The 23,459-nt window shown below is 43.0% G+C and overlaps 1 protein-coding gene and 2 pseudogenes across 2 annotated transcripts in view; 2 read left to right on the top strand and 1 right to left on the bottom strand.

Annotated features, from left to right (window-relative positions):
• Positions 1-23,459, top strand: part of TMEFF1 (transmembrane protein with EGF like and two follistatin like domains 1) — a 247,773-nt gene that overhangs the window by 155,870 nt on the left and 68,444 nt on the right. The window lies entirely within an intron of this gene.
• On the bottom strand, positions 678-796 carry LOC134930422 (5S ribosomal RNA; annotated as a pseudogene).
• LOC134930411 (5S ribosomal RNA) lies at positions 1,751-1,869 on the top strand (annotated as a pseudogene).

The raw sequence follows: 23,459 nt of genomic DNA, 5'->3' as shown, positions 1-23,459 counted from the left end.
GTGGTATCCGCACAAGACTAGCTTGGCAAATAAGGAGATGCAAAGAGAAGAAAAAAGAAAGACTCTGTGTTGGGGCACGCTTAGAAATTTGAAATAAGTTTATTAAAACTTAACATTTAATTAATAACGAATAAAAGTAATGAGGAGTTTGATACAAAAAAAATTGTTCAAGAACACAAAGTAAACATATATATTGACAGAAATCAGGATAAGCCTGATACAAAATTATGGGCACCTGTGGTGAAAAATATACTGAAAAACATAAAAAATTACAAAAAATTAATATTATTAAGGTGCCTGAGTTAATCAAAATTCAAAATTGGAGTAGAGGTAAATGATATGTACATATAATCACCGCAGTGATAATTGTAGGTAAGCACCCAGTCTAAAACCTCATGAGAATAGATGAGAGGCACAAAGGTTCATAATTGAAATGTCAAATGACTGAGGGTAATCACCTGGTAGAGATTCTGTTTGCTAAAAGGCTAGATCCTTATAGATAACAAAGCATTTAAGATAAAAGTATGATTATTAAAGATACAAAAGAGCATTGATAAATAAGCCTAAAGGCAAAGCCAATTGTAGATAAATGGAAGGTTTGCGGGAAAGTTGGATAAGGAATAGGTAAGTTTCAGAAGTTGCTCTAACACTTCTGCTGTTTGTGATCAGAGGTCACAATCTTACTGCACCTGATATTCCCAAGAGGTCACCCTACTAGGTACTGATCAGGCTTATCAGCGCTTAGCTTCCAAGGTCGGATGAGATTGGGCGTTGCTGCTGAAATATGGCAGTAATAAACACTAGGACACAAATGAGAGAGTGTAATGAGTAGTGAGCAACAAGGTACTTCTGCTGTCCAGTTTCTAGCGCAGATTCTCTGTTGTCTTTGATGTTTCCCCTTTTTTTTTTTTTTTTTGTTTTCCAGCACAATTCCCTATTTAAAATGAGGGTGATGTCACTATGGACTTCCACCAATCGGAATCCCTAGTGATGTTAAGCCCTCCCAGTTCCCTCCCTCCTCTGCCTTAAATACAGCAGCTTTTTCCTTATGCCCTGACACAGTGAACAAGCCACCCTGGTGAAACGGTCCGTCTGTGCTCAGTGATGCTGAACTCTTTCTAGCTCAGATCACTTTTGGGACTCCCTGGTATTGTATGTGCCCATTTGGACTCCAGTTATATAACTGATACTGATATATAATCAATATTGTTTTTTTCCATGTTTGCTATTTTTGATCCTTAATTATTGTTCTAAACCATTTTCTGGTATTTCCTTTTAAATGTAATACTTTTTTGCAGAATCCTTTCTGCATAAACAGGGTCTTATACCCATTTTGGTAAGCCTTTACCATGCAGCCTGTGTTTACTTTCCTTTTTCCAATTAATCGTTGATTTCATGATTGTTTTATTTCATAATTTACTTAATTTTTTGTTAATTTGTGATCTCACCACATTACCATTTCTTCTCCTTCTTCTAATTTTCCCACCACCCTTTTTTTCAATAGGTAAGCCTAACCCACCTCTCTCATCCACTGTCCGCTATATATCTATATAAGACAGTGGACAGCAGAAGGCAGGGTTTCCTCCCTATTCTGAGCATATCTCACTTCTATTTTTAGTACCCTCTCATCCAGATGCGAGACCACTCTCTGCAATGCTCACAGCAACAGAGAATCTGCGCTAGAAACTGGACAGCAGAAGTACCTTGTTGCTCACTACTCATTACACTCTCTCATTTGTGTCCTAGTGTTTATTACTGCCATATTTCAGCAGCAACGCCCAATCTCATCCGACCTTGGAAGCTAAGCGCTGATAAGCCTGATCAGTACCTAGTAGGGTGACCTCTTGGGAATATCAGGTGCAGTAAGATTGTGACCTCTGATCACAAACAGCAGAAGTGTTAGAGCAACTTCTGAAACTTACCTATTCCTTATCCAACTTTCCCGCAAACCTTCCATTTATCTACAATTGGCTTTGCCTTTAGGCTTATTTATCAATGCTCTTTTGTATCTTTAATAATCATACTTTTATCTTAAATGCTTTGTTATCTATAAGGATCTAGCCTTTTAGCAAACAGAATCTCTACCAGGTGATTACCCTCAGTCATTTGACATTTCAATTATGAACCTTTGTGCCTCTCATCTATTCTCATGAGGTTTTAGACTGGGTGCTTACCTACAATTATCACTGCGGTGATTATATGTACATATCATTTACCTCTACTCCAATTTTGAATTTTGATTAACTCAGGCACCTTAATAATATTAATTTTTTGTAATTTTTTATGTTTTTCAGTATATTTTTCACCACAGGTGCCCATAATTTTGTATCAGGCTTATCCTGATTTCTGTCAATATATATGTTTACTTTGTGTTCTTGAACAATTTTTTTGTATCAAACTCCTCATTACTTTTATTCGTTATTAATTAAATGTTAAGTTTTAATAAACTTATTTCAAATTTCTAAGCGTGCCCCAACACAGAGTCTTTCTTTTTTCTTCTCTTTGCTTAACCATTACTGACTCTGGGAGCACCACCAACTCAAATAATTATTTAGATGTCTTCATTAAGAATCTTTAAATTTAAACTTAGTATCGTTGGTCATTCCCTGAACAGTTTTCTACAATCTGTGTATTAATCTATGTTCATCATTACCACATTTTTCCTGTGCGGAACCAAACCAAATTTCTGTTAACCAAATAAGGAGATGGTCAGTCCTTACCAACACCTGGGTGCTGTAGAATAGATGAGAGCTGGAACTGGTCAGCAGATGGAATACAGTGGCTGAACGTACTGCAGAATGAATTGTATTTGTAAACTGCCCGTTTTGCCAGATGAAACGGATGTTTGAAGAACTGGAAAGAAATGCAGATCCGGATGTAACGGATAATGAGGTTGAATAGTACTGTAGCTGCTAGAGATCGAAGACTTGAGAAATAGATTGCTTGATACTGTAAAGATCCAGAACACCGATGGCGGAGCACCGATGATAATAGGTAGCTGAACACCACTGGAAGCCCAATGCTGGAAGCTGGTGTTTTTATGAAGCACTGCCGACTGCAGAATACACTAGGAATGCTATGAAGCCAGGCTGGCACCGCAGGGTGGTGATTGGTGCAGGTCTCTCTAGAACTGGAGACTTCAGGAGCTGGAATACCTGGAACACAGTTAGAAACTCAGAGAGCAGAGACAGGATACACTTGATGATGACAACCAAAGCACTGACAATTTCCTGGTCTAAGATCAGTCTCTTTATACCCTCAGCAGTGCAGGGATTGGGTCAGCAATCAGGCTGACCTCAGCAGGACTATGGATTGGTAGAAACAGTATCACATGATCAGAACCAACATGGCTGCGCCCATACTGATTCTTGGAGGGAAACCCGGCTTGTAGTTCTATATGGAACTTTCACAGTAATGGAGGCAGCGGCCGCAGAACCCAGAGAATGTCACAACTGCACAGAAACACACTTTAAGGCCCAGATTTATCAAGCCTTGGAGAGTGATAAATAGCACGGTGATAAAGTGCCGGCCAATCAGCTCCTAACTGTCATGTTATAGGCTGTGTTTGAAAACTGACAGTTGGGAGCTGATTGGCTGCCACGTTATCACCGTGCTATTTATCACTCTCGGAGAGTGATACGCCAAAACCTCTATGGGGGCTGGCAACACCTTAAGCATCGGCCCCTACCACTGCATTCTCCCAGTGGGCCCTTCATTCCCCAGTCCGACACTGGCAAGGAGCATCTGTAGAGTAATTTATCAAGACACAACCTACAGCATTGTTTATATAATTCAGCCATATATGCTATCTTTTACAATATACAGACCACACCTTCATCCTTCCTCTTAACATTTACTACTCCACCCATTTACTACAATAAGAGCTCCTATGCTAATGTGTGATAATTGTATAGAAGACTGTACCACTGAGAGCTGTGTCCCTGTACTATCCAGCTTTTCAGAACTGTTGTGGTAAAAATTATGGCGATCGAAGTGACACATGAAGAATTACTATGTCGGGGATGGCCATGAGTAAGACATAGCCAGCCCTGATGTGCCTAGGCCATAGTATATAAATTATATATACATTACAAATCAAACAAAACAGCCCCCTTTGCTCCTTTTGAAGTCTATAGCCAATCCACCATTTCATACATGTGGTCAGGCTTGAACTGACCCACAGGGGTACAGGGAAAACCACCAGTGGGCCCCACTGCCTGGGGTCCACATCCTGCCCTAAGGATCAGGTTCCAGACTGTGCACTTGAATCATACATTATACATATGTTACCTTATACTGGACTATGGTGTATTTTCTACAGTGCATTGCTGTTATTAATCTGTTATTAATCTGGTACATTATCATGCATGCAGCAGCTGATTCTACTGTATATATTTATGAAGGGGCCCAGATGTTGCACTCTCTAATGGTTAGTCAAACCAATGAGGTGGCAGGCCACACCCCCTCTGCAGACTGGCCACACCCCTAACACAGGCCCCTACCACTGCATTCCCCCGGTGGGCCCTACATGCCCCAGTCCGACACTGCATGCGGACACTGCATGCCTCAAGGAATTAAGGCAGCTTTATTGCAACCTTGATATGCTATAATGCAATATTATTGCAAGTACTTCCTGTCTCTATCTAACATCGTCACTTAGACTCTTCTGGTAAAATCCTCTGCTTAGCCGCACAAACGCTTCTCTTACCTGTCAGCCAGAGACTCACTGCAGACTTCTAAAGTTCTGCAGTGCACTGCTAATGGTTTGTTTTTATCTGGCATTCCAGATCACTTTCATGCATACAACAATGCATTAGACTGATCTGTCTATAGTGTCTATATGTCATACCCTCCAACATGCTCCGTTCCATTAGGTACAAAAATGCTCTATTCCTGGACTTCCTTGCCAGTGGCAGTTGCAGAGGAGGGGCTGCACCACAGACCAAAATTCATATAGGGTAGCCACACCAACTGCCATTGAGTCTGGCCAGTGTTTGGGGTGGCAGTTGGTGTGGCTCCCCTATTTGAATTTTGGACTGTGCTGCCTCCCCACCTCTGCAACTGCCACTGGCAAGGAAGTCCAGGAACAGAGCTTTTTGTACCTAATGGAATGTTGGAGGGTATGATATGTTCAAACATGGGCGTCATGTCCCTGGAGTCATAGGCATACGCAGTAGACTCAATGGGGTATATTTACTAAGGTGTGATTTTTTTAGTAGTGGATATGTTGCCTATAGCAACTAATCAGATTAGAGATATTATCTTCTAGAAGCAGCTAGATAAATGTTAAGTGGAATCTGGTTGCTATGGGCAGCATCTCCACTTCTAAAAAAAACACCTATGTAAATATATACCCCACTGTCAGAGTCTACTGTGCCGCAGAAAGCAGGGGGTTCTGCAGACGGACCCCTCATCTCTTGAAATGCCCCCGCTTCGGAGGCAGATTTAATGGTGCATTTTCATCATGTGCACTAGAACACCTACATATATACATTATACAGAAGCATTACTAGTTTTAATTACAAATTGCATTATATTCTGCTGAACAAATAAAAGAAATGTCCACCTAAATCCAAGCATTATCCGGTTTAAAACTATTTTTTTTTTTCAGAATAAATATGGGTTTTTATCACCTTAGAATGCAAACACATTAATTAACAAAAGCATTTCCTCTGTTGTTCTTGATTTTAAATGAACACTCTCAGATTTCAGTGTGCAAACAGTCACAAGCTGGAACTTCTCCAGAGACACACGACTGTGCATTGCTGCTGCTGGTAAGTATGAAAAACTTGACATTTAGCTTCTCTAAAAATATCAGGAGAATGAGGAGCACAGTGCAGAGCTTTATAAAACGCAGATTCTTTTAAGTTTAAAAAATGCTTCCCATGATATCCCATGACAAAAAGATTTAGCACAGTGTCAAAGTTAATATACACCCTGAGTATTTGATCCTCATGTCTTAAAGTCCACAATAAATCAGTCGGCCTCTGTCCCCTTGTGGGTAGCTCATTTTTTAAGGGCAACAGCCCACTTTAGAGAAAGACACTTTTCAAATTCTGGTCCCTATACAAAAGTTTAAATAATAGCAAAATAAAAAATAAATGATAAGTGGGGAGAACAACACACTGATAGCACAAGGCTGAACATCAATGTAATGCAGACACAAACAGACATGTTTTTGCTATCATTACAGTTCTTGCTTGTCTAAAAAAAAATATATATATATATATATATATATATATATATATATCTTAAAAGGGCATTTATGACCAAGGGGCACATAGAAATGTATGCCTTATTGTCACTGGCACACTTGATTTGGCTGACTTTATTTGTATGGCCACATAAAAACATAGAATTTGACAACAGATAAGAACCATATGGCCCTTCCAGCATTGGCGTATCTATAATGGGTGCAGTGTGTGCGAGGCACATGGGCCCCCAGGGTCCAGGGGGGCACACCCCGCACACACTGCACCCATTTGTTTAATACTTACCTCTCTGGAGTCCCCCGTCGGAGCCATCCCTTCTCAGCAGCGTAATAGAGTTTGAACACTAGGGGAACAAACTCTATTGCGCTTGCTGAAAACTCTGGAAAGATGGCACGGCGGCCATTTTTCCGGAGTTTCGCGCATGCGCATTAGCAAAATCTTCGGGAAAATTGCCACCGCGCCGTGTTCCCGGAGATTTGCGCATGCGCAATAGAGTCTGTCCTTAAACTCTATTGCGCTGCGGAGAGGGATGGCACCGCCGGGGGACCCAGGAGAGGTAAGTATTAAAATACCTGTGCATCAGTCAGAGAGGAGGGGGCCCCAGAAGCAGAAGGCTGGACACGGGCCTCCTCCTCTCTTAAAACGCCCCTGCCATCCAGTCTGCATTTAAAGGTTAGGGTATTAAGGTAGTGGTTCCCAACAGGGTCAGACTGGCCCACAGGGGTACAGGGGGAAACACCCGGTGGGCCACGCCTCCTCCTCTAGGGACCAGGTTCCAGACTGTGCACTTGAATTATATATGGGTTACATTATACTGCATAGCTCTATGGTGTATTTTCTACAGTGCGTTGCTGTTATTAATCTGGTACTTTATCCTGCATGCACTATTTACTAAGTATAATTGTCAAGGGTCCCAAACCATGCACTCTATAATGGTTAGCCAAGCCTCCATGATGGCTGGCCACATCCCATCTAGAGACTGACCACATCTCTAAGCATGGGCCCCGCCACTGCATTCCCTCGGTGGGCCCGTCATGCCCCAGTCCAACACTGGTTCCCAAACTGTTTTGAATCACCGTTCCCTTGAGTATCATATTTTTTTTTCACTATACCAGTGATTCTCAAACTGTGTGCATGGGCACCCTGGTGTGTCTCAGGACACTTGCTGGGGTGGCTTGTATTGGATGGTAGTCCAGGACCAATTCAAATTATTTATGGTCAATGTAATAGGCAGAACCAATGCTGGTGGCTGTCAATCATAAAACATGTGGACAAACAGAAACAAATCTTGTGCAAGTGCCCTGATGCACCCCAGAGTGCTTAGACACACAGTTTGAGAACCACTGGGTTAGAGTATTAGGGTTAGGGTATTTAGTTCCGGAATACATATGATATACCAGCTGTTGGGATGCCGGCTGTCAGTATGACGACAGCAGCATACCGGGTGAGCACAGCCTGTCGGGATCCTGAACGCCGTGATCCCAGCAGACGGTATATTAACTGCATACCTTAGTCGCATTTACAATAGAGATGAGCGGGTTCGGTTCCTCTGAATCCGAACCCGCCCGAACTTCAGGTTTTTTACACGGGTCCGAGCAGGCTCGGATCTTCCCGCCTTGCTCGGCTAACCCGAGCGCGCCCGAACGTCATCATCACGCTGTCGGATTCTCGCGAGGCTCGGATTCTATCGCGAGACTCGGATTCTATATAAGGAGCCGCGCGTCGCCGCCATTTTCACACGTGCATTGAGAGTCATAGGGAGAGGACGTGGCTGGCGTCCTCTCCGTTTAGAGAAGAGAGAGACACAGTATTTTGGGGAGCATTATTAGGAGGAGTACTACTATACTGTATACTAATATACTACTTGCTGAAGTGATATTTATAGATTAGATAGTGTGACTGTAAGTGTATTATCTGACTTGTGGGGGAGACACTGACAGTGGGGAGCAGTTAGAGTCTGAGAGCAGGACTCAGGAGTACATATAACGTACAGTGCACACTTTTGCTGCCAGAGTCAGTGCCACACTGCCATTGTTGTGACCACACTGACCACCAGTATAATAATATATTTTGTGATTGTCTGCTTAGGCCTCGGAGTACTAGTTGCAAGTTGCAACGTGACCTGAAGTGACCACCAGTTTAATAATCAATCACCACCAGTTTAATATATATATATATATATATATATATATATAATTGTATATAATATATATATATATATATAATATTGTATACCACCTACCCGTGGTTTTTTTTTTTTTTCATTCTTCTTTATACATACTACTATAGTAGCTTACTGTAGCAGTCTGCGGTGCTGTGCTGACCTGACAGTGTCCAGCAGGTCCGTCATCAGTCATTACATAATAAATATATATAGTACCTGTCCGGCTGCAGTACTAGTGATATTATATTGATTTCATCTCATTATCAATAATTTATCATCCAGTCTAGACTCTATATTAGCAGCAGACACAGTACGTTAGTCCACGGCTGTAGCTACCTCTGTGTCGGCACTCGGCAGTCCATCCATAATTGTATACCACCTACCCGTGTTTTTTTTTTTTTTTTCTTCTTTGTACATACTACTATAGAGTATAGTAGCTTACTGTAGCAGTCTGCGGTGCTGCTGAGCTGACAGTGTCCAGCAGGTCTGTCATCAGTCATCATTACCTAATAAATATATTATCTACCTGTCCGGCTGCAGTACTAGTGATATTATATATACATACATATATATATTGATTTCATCTCATTATCAATCATCCAGTCTATATTAGCAGCAGACACAGTACGTTAGTCTACGGCTGTAGCTACCTCTGTGTCGGCACTCGGCAGTCCATCCATAATTGTATACCACCTACCCGTGTTTTTTTTTTTTCTTTCTTCTTTGTACATACTACTATAGTATAGTAGCTTACTGTAGCAGTCTGCGGTGCTGCTGAGCTGACAGTGTCCAGCATGTCCGTCATCAGTCATCATTACCTAATAAATATATTATCTACCTGTCCGGCTGCAGTACTAGTGATATTATATATACATACATATATATATATTGATTTCATCTCATTATCATCCAGTCTATATTAGCAGCAGACACAGTACGGTAGTCCACGGCTGTAGCTACCTCTGTGTCGGCACTCGGCAGTCCATCCATAAGTATACTAGTATCCATCCATCTCCATTGTTTACCTGAGGTGCCTTTTAGTTGTGCCTATTAAAATATGGAGAACAAAAATGTTGAGGTTCCAAAATTAGGGAAAGATCAAGATCCACTTCCACCTCGTGCTGAAGCTGCTGCCACTAGTCATGGCCGAGACGATGAAATGCCAGCAACGTCGTCTGCCAAGGCCGATGCCCAATGTCATAGTACAGAGCATGTCAAATCCAAAACACCAAATATCAGTAAAAAAAGGACTCCAAAACCTAAAATAAAATTGTCGGAGGAGAAGCGTAAACTTGCCAATATGCCATTTACCACACGGAGTGGCAAGGAACGGCTGAGGCCCTGGCCTATGTTCATGGCTAGTGGTTCAGCTTCACATGAGGATGGAAGCACTCAGCCTCTCGCTAGAAAACTGAAAAGACTCAAGCTGGCAAAAGCACCGCAAAGAACTGTGCGTTCTTCGAAATCCCAAATCCACAAGGAGAGTCCAATTGTGTCGGTTGCGATGCCTGACCTTCCCAACACTGGACGTGAAGAGCATGCGCCTTCCACCATTTGCACGCCCCCTGCAAGTGCTGGAAGGAGCACCCGCAGTCCAGTTCCTGATAGTCAGATTGAAGATGTCAGTGTTGAAGTACACCAGGATGAGGAGGATATGGGTGTTGCTGGCGCTGGGGAGGAAATTGACCAGGAGGATTCTGATGGTGAGGTGGTTTGTTTAAGTCAGGCACCCGGGGAGACACCTGTTGTCCGTTGGAGGAATATGGCCGTTGACATGCCTGGTGAAAATACCAAAAAAATCAGCTCTTCAGTGTGGAGGTATTTCAACAGAAAAGCGGACAACAGGTGTCAAGCCGTGTGTTGCCTTTGTCAAGCTGTAATAAGTAGGGGTAAGGACGTTAACCACCTCGGAACATCCTCCCTTATACGTCACCTGCAGCGCATTCATAATAAGTCAGTGACAAGTTCAAAAACTTTGGGTGACAGCGGAAGCAGTCCACTGACCAGTAAATCCCTTCCTCTTGTAACCAAGCTCACGCAAACCACCCCACCAACTCCCTCAGTGTCAATTTCCTCCTTCCCCAGGAATGCCAATAGTCCTGCAGGCCATGTCACTGGCAATTCTGACGATTCCTCTCCTGCCTGGGATTCCTCCGATGCATCCTTGCGTGTAACGCCTACTGCTGCTGGCGCTGCTGTTGTTGCTGCTGGGAGTCGATGGTCATCCCAGAGGGGAAGTCGGAAGACCACTTGTACTACTTCCAGTAAGCAATTGACTGTCCAACAGTCCTTTGCGAGGAAGATGAAATATCACAGCAGTCATCCTGCTGCAAAGCGGATAACTGAGGCCTTGACAACTATGTTGGTGTTAGACGTGCGTCCGGTATCCGCCGTTAGTTCACAGGGAACTACACAATTTCTTGAGGTAGTGTACCCCCGTTAGACCAGAAAAAGACTCACCAGTGTCCTAAAAAATGCAGCTGTACCCAATGTCCACTTAACCACGGACATGTGGACAAGTGGAGCAGGGCAGGGTCAGGACTATATGACTGTGACAGCCCACTGGGTAGATGTATGGACTCCCGCCGCAAGAACAGCAGCGGCGGCACCAGTAGCAGCATCTCGCAAACGCCAACTCTTTCCTAGGCAGGCTACGCTTTGTATCACCGCTTTCCAGAATACGCACACAGCTGAAAACCTCTTACGGCAACTGAGGAAGATCATCGCGGAATGGCTTACCCCAATTGGACTCTCCTGTGGATTTGTGGCATCGGACAACGCCAGCAATATTGTGTGTGCATTAAATATGGGCAAATTCCAGCACGTCCCATGTTTTGCACATACCTTGAATTTGGTGGTGCAGAATTTTTTAAAAAACGACAGGGGCGTGCAAGAGATGCTGTCGGTGGCCAGAAGAATTGCGGGACACTTTCGGCGTACAGGCACCACGTACAGAAGACTGGAGCACCACCAAAAACTACTGAACCTGCCCTGCCATTATCTGAAGCAAGAAGTGGTAACGAGGTGGAATTCAACCCTCTATATGCTTCAGAGGTTGGAGGAGCAGCAAAAGGCCATTCAAGCCTATACAATTGAGCACGATATAGGAGGTGGAATGCACCTGTCTCAAGCGCAGTGGAGAATGATTTCAACGTTGTGCAAGGTTCTGATGCCCTTTGAACTTGCCACACGTGAAGTCAGTTCAGACACTGCCAGCCTGAGTCAGGTCATTCCCCTCATCAGGCTTTTGCAGAAGAAGCTGGAGACATTGAAGGAGGAGCTAACACAGAGCGATTCCGCTAGGCATGTGGGACTTGTGGATGGAGCCCTTAATTCGCTTAACAAGGATTCACGGGTGGTCAATCTGTTGAAATCAGAGCACTACATTTTGGCCACCGTGCTCGATCCTAGATTTAAAGCCTACCTTGGATCTCTCTTTCCGGCAGACACAAGTCTGCTGGGGTTGAAAGACCTGCTGGTGAGAAAATTGTCAAGTCAAGCGGAACGCGACCTGTCAACATCTCCTCCTTCACATTCTCCCGCAACTGGGGGTGCGAGGAAAAGGCTCAGAATTCCGAGCCCACCCGCTGGCGGTGATGCAGGGCAGTCTGGAGCGACTGCTGATGCTGACATCTGGTCCGGACTGAAGGACCTGACAACGATTACGGACATGTCGTCTACTGTCACTGCATATGATTCTCTCACCATTGAAAGAATGGTGGAGGATTATATGAGTGACCGCATCCAAGTAGGCACGTCACACAGTCCGTACTTATACTGGCAGGAAAAAGAGGCAATTTGGAGGCCCTTGCACAAACTGGCTTTATTCTACCTAAGTTGCCCTCCCACAAGTGTGTACTCCGAAAGAGTGTTTAGTGCCGCCGCTCACCTTGTCAGCAATCGGCGTACGAGGTTACATCCAGAAAATGTGGAGAAGATGATGTTCATTAAAATGAATTATAATCAATTCCTCCGTGGTGACATTGACCAGCAGCAATTGCCTCCACAAAGTACACAGGGAGCTGAGATGGTGGATTCCAGTGGGGACGAATTGATAATCTGTGAGGAGGGGGCTGTACACGGTGATATATCGGAGGATGATGATGAGGTGGACATCTTGCCTCTGTAGAGCCAGTTTGTGCAAGGAGAGATTAATTGCTTCTTTTTTGGTGGGGTCCAAACCAACCCGTCATTTCAGTCACAGTCGTGTGGCAGACCCTGTCACTGAAATGATGGGTTGGTTAAAGTGTGCATGTCCTGTTTATACAACATAAGGGTGGGTGGGAGGGCCCAAGGACAATTCCATCTTGCACCTCTTTTTTCTTTAATTTTTCTTTGCGTCATGTGCTGTTTGGGGAGGGTTTTTTGGAAGGGACATCCTGCGTGACACTGCAGTGCCACTCCTAGATGGGCCCGGTGTTTGTGTCGGCCACTAGGGTCGCTTATCTTACTCACACAGCTACCTCATTGCGCCTCTTTTTTTCTTTGCGTCATGTGCTGTTTGGGGAGGGTTTTTTGGAAGGGACATCCTGCGTGACACTGCAGTGCCACTCCTAGATGGGCCCGGTGTTTGTGTCGGCCACTAGGGTCGCTTATCTTACTCACACAGCTACCTCATTGCGCCTCTTTTTTTCTTTGCGTCATGTGCTGTTTGGGGAGGGTTTTTTGGAAGGGACATCCTGCGTGACACTGCAGTGACACTCCTAGATGGGCCCGGTGTTTGTGTCGGCCACTAGGGTCGCTTATCTTACTCACACAGCTACCTCATTGCGCCTCTTTTTTTCTTTGCGTCATGTGCTGTTTGGGGAGGGTTTTTTGGAAGGGACATCCTGCGTGACACTGCAGTGACACTCCTAGATGGGCCCGGTGTTTGTGTCGGCCACTAGGGTCGCTTATCTTACTCACACAGCTACCTCATTGCGCCTCTTTTTTTCTTTGCGTCATGTGCTGTTTGGGGAGGGTTTTTTGGAAGGGACATCCTGCGTGACACTGCAGTGACACTCCTAGATGGGCCCGGTGTTTGTGTCGGCCACTAGGGTCGCTTATCTTACTCACACAGCTACCTCATTGCGCATCTTTTTTTCTTTGCATCATGTGCTGTTTGGGGAGGGTTTTTTGGAAGGGACATCCTGCGTGACACTGCAGTGACACTCCTAGATGGGCCCGGTGTTTGTGTCGGCCACTAGGGTCGCTTATCTTACTCACACAGCTACCTCATTGCGCCTCTTTTTTTCTTTGCGTCATGTGCTGTTTGGGGAGGGTTTTTTGGAAGGGACATCCTGCGTGACACTGCAGTGACACTCCTAGATGGGCCCGGTGTTTGTGTCGGCCACTAGGGTCGCTTATCTTACTCACACAGCTACCTCATTGCGCCTCTTTTTTTCTTTGCGTCATGTGCTGTTTGGGGAGGGTTTTTTGGAAGGGACATCCTGCGTGACACTGCAGTGACACTCCTAGATGGGCCCGGTGTTTGTGTCGGCCACTAGGGTTGCTTAGCTTAGTCATCCAGCGACCTAGGTGCAAATTTTAGGACTAAAAATAATATTGTGAGGTGTGAGGTATTCAGAATAGACTGAAAATGAGTGTAAATTATGGTTTTTGAGGTTAATAATACTTTGGGATCAAAATGACCCCCAAATTCTATGATTTAAGCTGTTTTTTAGGGTTTTTTGAAAAAAACACCCGAATCCAAAACACACCCGAATCCGACAAAAAAAATTCGGTGAGGTTTTGCCAAAACGCGGTCGAACCCAAAACACGGCCGCGGAACCGAACCCAAAACCAAAACACAAAACCCGAAAAATTTCCGGCGCTCATCTCTAATTTACAAATGTATTTGTATTAAGGTATATTAGGAACATCTTTCACATAAAGAATATATAAACAGCATCCCAGTGAAAGTAATAGTAGTCATCATTTGCAAGAGAGCCAAAACTGCACAAAATAGAGAATGTTTTCGCACTGCACATGTGTATGAGCCACGGTGTGCACACGCAGCGAGCGACTCGCAATCCCATATTAGCATATAATCGCAGTTGCATACGGCAAATCATTGCAACAGGAGTAGAAGAACAACCGCTCCTGAATGACCCCCTGGGTTTCTTAATATGAGACGCAACCTTTGTGAAGTGTTTCAGTTTACACCTATTAGTTTTATGTATAACAGACTGACCTGCTATTTTTCCAGTTCATATTCTACTAATATCTCCTTGTGACATTTCATCTGCATGTGTATTGTTGGTTTGAAAGTTCTCTTCCTCAATAACTGCATTGTCACATAATCTGCTGCTTGAGTCGTTGATTATGGTGTACAGTATGTATCTATGGTTTTTCTTTGTCTCTATAAGAATTATTTGAAAAAATAAATATTTGGACTGAACCCCTTGCAGTGCAATGCAGTTTGTTCCAGATACAATGGGGGTCATTCCGACCCGTCCGCACACAGCGGTTTCTTCGGTGCGGTGTGAACGGGTCGGAACTGCGCATGCGCGTCATTGCCATCACCGGGCAGCGGCTAGAACAAAGAAGAAAGTGATCGCTAGTGCGATCGCAAGAAGATTGACAGCGGGGAGGCGTTCCGGGGCGTCTACTTACCGTTTTCCGGGCATGGAGATCTGAACGCAGGTGTTTGTAGGGCGGATGTCTGACGTCAATCCCGGGACCTTCGTCGCTGGATCCGTAGCACAGGGTAAGTAGGTCTGACCATGGTCTTGTTTTGCAGGAAACTTTTTTAGCAAATACACTCCCCCACAGGCGGTGTCAAGTTGATCGCACGAGCAGCAAAAAGTTGCTACGTGCGATCAACTCTGAATGATCACCAATGTTAGTTATTTGTTGTTTTTTTTTATTTGCCCCGTCTCAGGTGGAACTAAAGTGGAAGCTTTTTAGAACTGGAGGTGTTGCTCATAGCAACCAATCAGATTGTACTTAGCATTTATCTAGCTGCTTCTAGAAGATAATAGATAGAATCTGATGGTTGCTATGGGCAATATCACCAGTTCTAAAAATTACCGCCTTAGTAAATTTACCCCTCAGAATCAGCTGTCCTAGCTCCTGTGAAACAGTGCTCCAAGTGATCACGATGCTAAAAGATGAGCTTCAAACCATACCTCCCAACACCGGGAGATGGTACAGAGGCTCTCCCTGGCATGGCAAAGCCACGCCCGGCTGAAAAGGGGGCATGGCTTTGTGGGAGTGCCGCGATCGCGAGTCACACCCCCTGTTTTCCGTCACTCTGGGGGATTGGCCAGCCCTCTGTGAGCTGTCTCCCGAGAATAGACACTGTGCACAGTGGGACAGTCCCAAAAAAATGGGACTGTCCTGCGAAAATCGGGACAGTTGGGAGGTATGTTCAAACTATGGTTTATTTAGTAACAAGTAGATGGCAATATTTGCATAGGAGTTACCTTTTGCTTATCAAGGAGTATAGTTGTAGATTTATTTCCCAGTGCAGTCATTCTAAATACAGCACAGTGGATAAGATACTGGCTGAGATGATTGCTTAGGAAGTGTTTGATTACATTTGGACGTTGCTTAAGAGGATTTTGTCGGAACTCAATTTGCTGCTTCGTCGTTTTCTTGGCCACTTTTAAAAGCTGATACAGAAAGTAAACATTGCATGTAAACGTGTGGGATTAGATAGAAGATGGCTGGCAAATACTATCATAAATCCAAACAAAAATCAGAAAGTATTGATCATTGGCACAAATCCACAGCAATTTGGTATTATCCAATAACATCCACTGGCTTGTGCTCATAAATTACTGAAAGCACTTGTCTTTTCCTTGTCAACAAAGCTTTTTGAAAGTGTCTTAGTACTAAATGAGTTATAGTGGTGTAATATAATATACTGTCTCAGTTACTAGACATCTCTCATTTGTGTGATAGATGCAGGAGTAGGGACGGTGCACAAGGGCCATTCATTATTCTTAGACTTCATTTGTAAATCTGCATGAATACGTAGTGGGGAAAACATAAATTTAAGGTAAGCAATGTAAGTGGCATTCCTAACAGTGACAGCTCACTATTGAGGGGCTTTAAAAGTCTCTGTAGACTTTGTAACCTTCAGGATTTATACTTCACCTCAGGCAGCAGAAAACCAGAATCAGTCCTGAGAGCGGGACAAAGTTAGTGGGTCTGAGAGTATCTCCAGTGCATTTCCAGTGTTCTTTAAAGTCATATAGAGAATCTGGAAGACTCAAAAGTACTATTCTGCGCACCTAAATTTATAGCTTACCTCCCAACATCCAGGACTCCCTCCTGAAAAAATGGGAGTGGCCTATGTTTAAAAGAGTGCATGGCTTTGCTGGAATAACGTGATCCTAGGCTCCCCCTTCCTGTTTTTGTCACTGTGGGGGCATGCCCAGTGCTCTGTGAGCTGCTGGCCATACCCCCAGTTCCTCTGTCTGCACACAGCATCTATTTACACCTGCTCTGCTACACAGAGCAGGGGGACAGGAGGCCTCCCAACCGCCACCCCCCCCCCCTCCCTTCCATCGCCGCCTGTCTTGGCCGTATTGGCAAGTGTGTATGCGCTTGCCGATGCCGGCCTCTCGTCGCCGTCAATATCGGCTTTGGCGGGGACCGCATAGTGTGTAGGGCCTTTTAGTCACTGTAGCCTACTGGCTACAATTACTGGAGAGGAATCTTTGGATACCTCTTCAGTACTCTATGCTTGCACATGTGCGGCCCATGAGTGTGCATATGCTGGCAGTGTGTGGCTGCTGGTGAAGGGCATAAAACCATGACTTAGTAGCTGGGTTTTCACCAGGTCTGAATTGATAAATAGGTGAGAGAAAAAAAACATTCCAAATCATGTTAATTCTCAGGGGCGCAACATCAATCTTAACAGGACATCAGGCAGATTTTCCCCTGATGGAGTCCTGCCAATGAAACGCATTGGATGGCCTCCCAAGTTCTTTTTGTCACAGAGAACACTAGAGAAGTTTTGGTCATGGAAGGCCGTAGATCATATGTTGATCATATGAGCCTTTTAATGTCTTAATATCGTGATCAGCTAATTTATAGCCCTTTTTTCTGGAAATAGATCAGTTTCTTGAAAGTACAACTCTACGGTGGCTCTTGATTCATTGTAGATTCAATTTGTAATATCATACTGTTGGAGCATTACAGAAACATCTGCACTTTTAATAAGTATACTGATGTGTCTGAACTGAAGTATATTTATGTAAGGTATGTCTGAATCCATTAGTAAAGTACTGTAGTAAATAGTTTAAAATATGAATCCATTAGTAAAGTACTGTAGTTAATAGTTTAAAATAAATGAGAACATATAATGAGCATATACTGTACTTAGACTTGCAAAAAAACAATACTGCACTAACCTAACCTATCAAGATTACATTACTAGTGAGAACCGTTACATATCTAGCAGGCTTCATTATCACGCATTGGCTCATCTTATTTTATGTATCAAAAGAGCTTAGCAAGAAGGAAAAAGTGGTAGTGTTGTGCAGTGGTGGGTATTATCTTAAACCTCTGCTGTGTACTAGATGTTTATATTTTATCATGACTTTAGTGTGTATGTGTCCGTATATTCTATTTTTGGGTTCACGAGCAGGGTACCATTTTTGTGTGCTCCATGACTAATTAATACTCTGTCATTCACATTTTCAGCATAGTCCATGCAAGAGCAACTAACCCACAATAATATACCCAGTTAGAACAGTCACTAAATTATCAGATGAATGTGCTGGGAGAAGTGCAATCAAGTATCACCAGGAAAATGACAGCCCTTGCTATTAGACACATGGAAATTCTGACAGTAATTGGACAGTTTTAGCCATAATAATTTAATTAACTAACTACTGTAGTGTACATTGGTCACTATAAAAAGAAAAGGGCTCCCAAATGATAGTCTTTGTTGTAACAAATTCACTATACAGTGACTGGGGCTCAGTAGGCGTGAGGCGTGCACCATAATGTTAGGTTTCCTGCATACAGTCCTATGCACTGATAAACCATGCTACATAGAAAAAAACAGACAAATAATATATACTGAGGGTCTCTGTCTCTTATGAACAAGTTTTAATATCAGCAGTGGATGGGTTTAGACAAGGAGCATGAAGCCTCAGAAGAAATAAAGTGAGTGCTATGTCGGTCTCACATGATACCTATACGTGTCTGCTTTCACAAGTATGATTACCAGCCAGGACTATGAAATGTAGCCTTGGTGTGGATAGACAGCATGCATGTTCCATACTAAAGGTTCACACCTATACAGTATCAAGCTCATCATTTGTCAGATGTATCTCTTTTCTCTTTATAACATTTCAATTAGAAACTGATTGGCAACGTCTCCACTTTATCTCTGTAAAATGTTTGATACATCTCCGCTTGTGTCTTTTAAATTATAGGTCTCCTTAGAGAAACAGTTAGTCCCATGTCTGATTATTATTTATTTTATTTATTTATTAACAGTTTCTTATATAGCGCAGCAAATTCCGTTGCGCTTTACAATTTCAAACAACAATAACAAACTGGGTGATAACAAACAGTCATAGAGGTAGGAAGGCCCTGCTCGCAAGCTTACAATCTATAGGGAAATAGGCATGTGTACACAAGGATAGGTGCTATCTATTGCATAGTTGTTCGCCAGATTGCAAAGGTTCTTGGAGGGCTGTATGATATGGTCATACAGCAATGATGAACCGTGTTTGAGAAGAAGGGAAAGTGAAGAATGAGAAGACATGTGAGGATATGTGTGGACTGTACAGAGTGGATGCAATTTGATAAGGTTTATGAAAGTTATGTGGGTGGTTCAGGAATTTCATACGCTTGCCTAAAGAGGTGAGTTTTCAGGGAACGCTTGAAGCTTTGGAGACTAGAGGAGAGTCTTATTGTGCGTGGTAGGGCATTCCACAGAGTGGGGGCAGCCCGATGAAAGTCCTGCAGTCGTGAGTGGGAGCGAGTAATGAGTGTGGATGAGAGACGCAGGTCTTGTGAAGAGCGAAGAGGTCGGGTTGGGAGATATTTTGTGATAAGCGAAGTGATGTACGTTGGTGTAGTTTGATTAATGGCCTTGTGTGTGAGTAAAAGTATTTTATATTGAATGCGGTAGAGTACAGGTAACCAATGGAGGGACTGACAGAGTGGATCTGCAGACGATGAACGTCTAGTGAGGAAGATAAGCCTCGACGCTGCATTCAGTATGGATTGTAGTGGTGAGAGTCTCGTTTTGGGAAGACCACTTAGGAGACTATTGCAATAATCAATGCGGGAGATAATTATTATTATCCAGAGTATACACCTTGATTATCCCTAAAACCCCTCCCTAACAATATAGTAACAGAACAGTTTATTATAATTCCATTTGATGGGAAAAAAGGGGAATTATACAATCTACTGCTGGAATTATTCCAGCATATACCATTATAAAGCAGCACAGACAGGAGGATGTCATACCTCCTGCTGTCTGCTTGGAAGCTACTAGGCTGTGCTACCATAGGCTGGTACTCCAGCTCTGATTGCCTGTTGGAACTCAGTACAGGCTAAAAATGACGAACACTGGTGGCTCTAGAACCTGTCAGGACCAAATGTGCAGCAGTGCCTGGAATAAGCTCAGCTTTTTATGCTATATGCAAGACAGGAATCAGCAATGTATACTAGCCACCATATCATAGTCATCGTACTGCTGAGAGCATTCTACACAAGTCACCAAAATGGGGTCAGCATTGTAATAATGGCTGCCAAGTAGGACTGTCTGTACTATATTTGGATAAGAAATAGCTGTGACTGGGTAAGTCACTGGGGGCGGGATGCAGCAATGCATATTTACAATCATGCAGTTTCATAGAGATTTGGCCAACTAACACATAAGCACTAAGCTCCGGAATGTGATACATCCGGGGGCTTGGATGTGGTGGGCAGTGTTGCCCAATAGAAACCTATGGGCTTCTTTTCGCGTTTTCAAATTGGATCCCTCCAGTGGCGTAAGTTCGTCACAGTTGCCCGGAGGCAAGTTCATACCAGTTGCCACCCCCCCACCCCCCTTATATTTAGATAAATGTGTGTGTGTGTGTGTGTGTGTGTGTGTGTGTGTGTGTGTGTGTGTGTGTGTGTGTGTGTGTGTGTGTGTGTGTGTGTGGAGTGTTCTGAATTTTTTTTTAAATACTGTATTTATACATTTCATTGTCTTTTCTTTTAAATCACACATTTCTTAGCAGTCCTACCCAGGATTAGAGCCCACTGACAGCAGACACTTTACTGATTGAGCTATTTGCTCCAGTACAGGAAGCATGGGAACTGTAACTATATGAAGTTATGTGTAATTGTCAGAGAAGTAACTTCATATAGTGAAAAGATAGCGGCAGCCATCAATTAACTTACTTCAGTGGTGTCACAGAATGGGGGTAGAAGAGCCCCCTTCAGAGCAGGAGCCCGGTTGCAGATGACTCTGTTGCCTCCCAGAGTTCTGCCTCTGGATCCCTCCAAGCACTCCTTGTGGAGCGTGCATCACTCTACACATGCGCAGAAGGGCTCCCAGGTCCTAAATCCAGAAGTCCTTCTACCTGTCCTTTGTTATTTATTCAAGCATACAGTATTAATAAACACCATTATGCTTGCGATGAGTGACGGGATTCAAAATGCAACGTGTCATGCATACTGCCCTGGAAATGAAGTTAGCAATTATCAGTGATACTTTTTATAAAACCCTCCTTCCTATGTCATACTGCAACTAATTTGCAGGACATTGCAAGATTTTAGAGGTTGGTACCTACATGTTTAAATCACTGAAAAATTCCCAATTTTTCAATACTGATGAACTGCACAGAATACACAGTACATTTTCTCCTATACGGTACATTAAATGGCATTCTCACAGTAAATCTTATTATATGACGTTTAAAACATATGATTACAAATCATATGTCAAAAAATAATCACATTTATGACAAATCACAATCTTACTTAGGAGGATGTGTCTAAGTGCATGAGCTCAGCAGCATAGTGTACCTGGAAGATATTTTAGTCTGCTGGAACTATGATACATTTGAATATAAAGCTAGATTTGCTCACTTCATTAATTATTTTAAATTATGGATCCTCAGAGCTTTTAGCATTGATTTCCAGCATATACCACATTCACACAATGGCTTAAGGGCATTTTTTATTATTCAGCAGACCTCATACATCAGCCAACAACATGCACTTCCGTGATTATAATAAAAAGAAAATGGCCCTATTACAGCTATCAGCTATATAAATCTTGATACATAGCTGTAGTTATTACTACTGTATGATACATATTTAGGATAGCTTCCCTAATGAAGCATCATATTCTCTACTACTTATAGCTACATATACCACTCATTGGGGGTATTGTATCAAACCTTGGAGAGTGATAAAAATGGAAAGAGGTAACGCACCAACCAATAAGCTTCTAACTTCCATGTTACAGGCTGTGTTTGAAAAGTTACAGTTAGGAGCTGATTGGTTGGTACTTTTTCTCTCTCCGCTTTATCTCTCTCAGAGGATTGATACATCTCCCTCCACAGACATACAATACATTTTTAAATTCTTCTAGTTATTTACAAACCACCTCATGGGATAAGGGTTTACAGCTTAAGTACTCTTATTGTAAAGAACCCCTTCCTATACGGACAGTGAACTCTTCTTCTGTTCACAAATTATGTCCCCTGTCTGGTCTTTGCTAGGATGATGTAAATAGACAAAATCCGTATAAACCTCAGATATACAGTATTTATTCATATTATTTAAATAAGCTCAATATATAAGATGTTGTCTAACTGGTTAATACCCTATTGTTGCGTCATGTCTGTCTAACTTCCTTTTATGCATCACAGAATTTGCAGCCACTCTGTCCCTGTGTGCTGCTACTCAGACTTCTGTCATCTATTATTCCTTTTTCATTTCAGTTTTCCTAGTTATATATTTAATGTGAAAGTAGAACGGTTATTTCCCGACTTATGTGTTTAACCCTGTATTTATCTACATTAATTGGCATCTTAAACGTTTGCACCCAGTGTGCTATTTTGTCTATGTTATTCTGTACAGTTGTTGTGCTCCTTCCTGCATGTTAATGACTTTAGATACCTAAGGCTTAGTGCCATCTGGTGCATGTACAATTTCATTAATAAATGACTGAAAAGGACAGAGTTAAGCACTAATCCGAATGGCACAGCATTGCTAGTTTTAGTCCAGTTCAGTATAGAGTCCATTTATCTAGCCTGCCTTCTTTTATTCACTCAATTCTCGACCCATTTAGATACCTATTCCCCTAGACTTGATACTCTCATCTTACGTAGACTGTTATGTGGAACAATTATCGAACATCAATTGGACAATTGCAATACTAAGATTTAGGGGTTTATTTATCATCCGAAATGTGCCTGTTACATATGTAGAAACACTAGTTTCCACATATTTTATGTAACAAGCCCATTCATTATTACAGGCAAGATAAGGCTGGCGAATAATTATCAAACTCTGGAAACTTTCATAAAACTTAGTTTGCATGTGGGAACCAATGTCATCTTCACTTGGCGCTGATTCCCAGTGCCCCTCTCCTGTGGGACAAAGTCGGGGGTTGCGAAGAGGGATCCAAGTAGATACGTCTGCTGCCTGCTCACAGAGAGACCGGCAGCAGCGCGCATGCGTGAGCTCAGATGACCAACGATGATTTAAAATCATTGATTGTCTATGCCTGATGTAGAATACTTTTACCATTGATGGGAAAGAGCCAAATACTTTCCTGACATGTAGCCTAGCTCCGCACCTTGAAGCCTGGTGACCAGCTGACCAGAGGAGAGAGCTAACCAATCACTAGGCTGATAAGTATAAGGGGGAGGGGGGGGTGCATGCACAGAGACACTCTCACTGTATTTAAAAAATATACACTGAGAAGTGTTCGGAGGGTATTCACAGGGACATTGGCCTCAAATTTGTGCCCAAGATGCGACTGGGACATTGGAACACTTCTGCATACATGGCGGGCTGCTCGAAACTCATTTCCTTTTGGAACAAGATTAGTACTCTTGGTAGTTCCATAATAGACCTATCTATACTTTTTACTACTAAATATTTTCTTTTGCCATTGTGTG

This window comes from Pseudophryne corroboree, chromosome 5, assembly GCF_028390025.1.
Source record: "Pseudophryne corroboree isolate aPseCor3 chromosome 5, aPseCor3.hap2, whole genome shotgun sequence".
Taxonomy (NCBI): domain Eukaryota; kingdom Metazoa; phylum Chordata; class Amphibia; order Anura; family Myobatrachidae; genus Pseudophryne; species Pseudophryne corroboree.
This window is presented reverse-complemented; position numbering and strand designations above follow the sequence as displayed.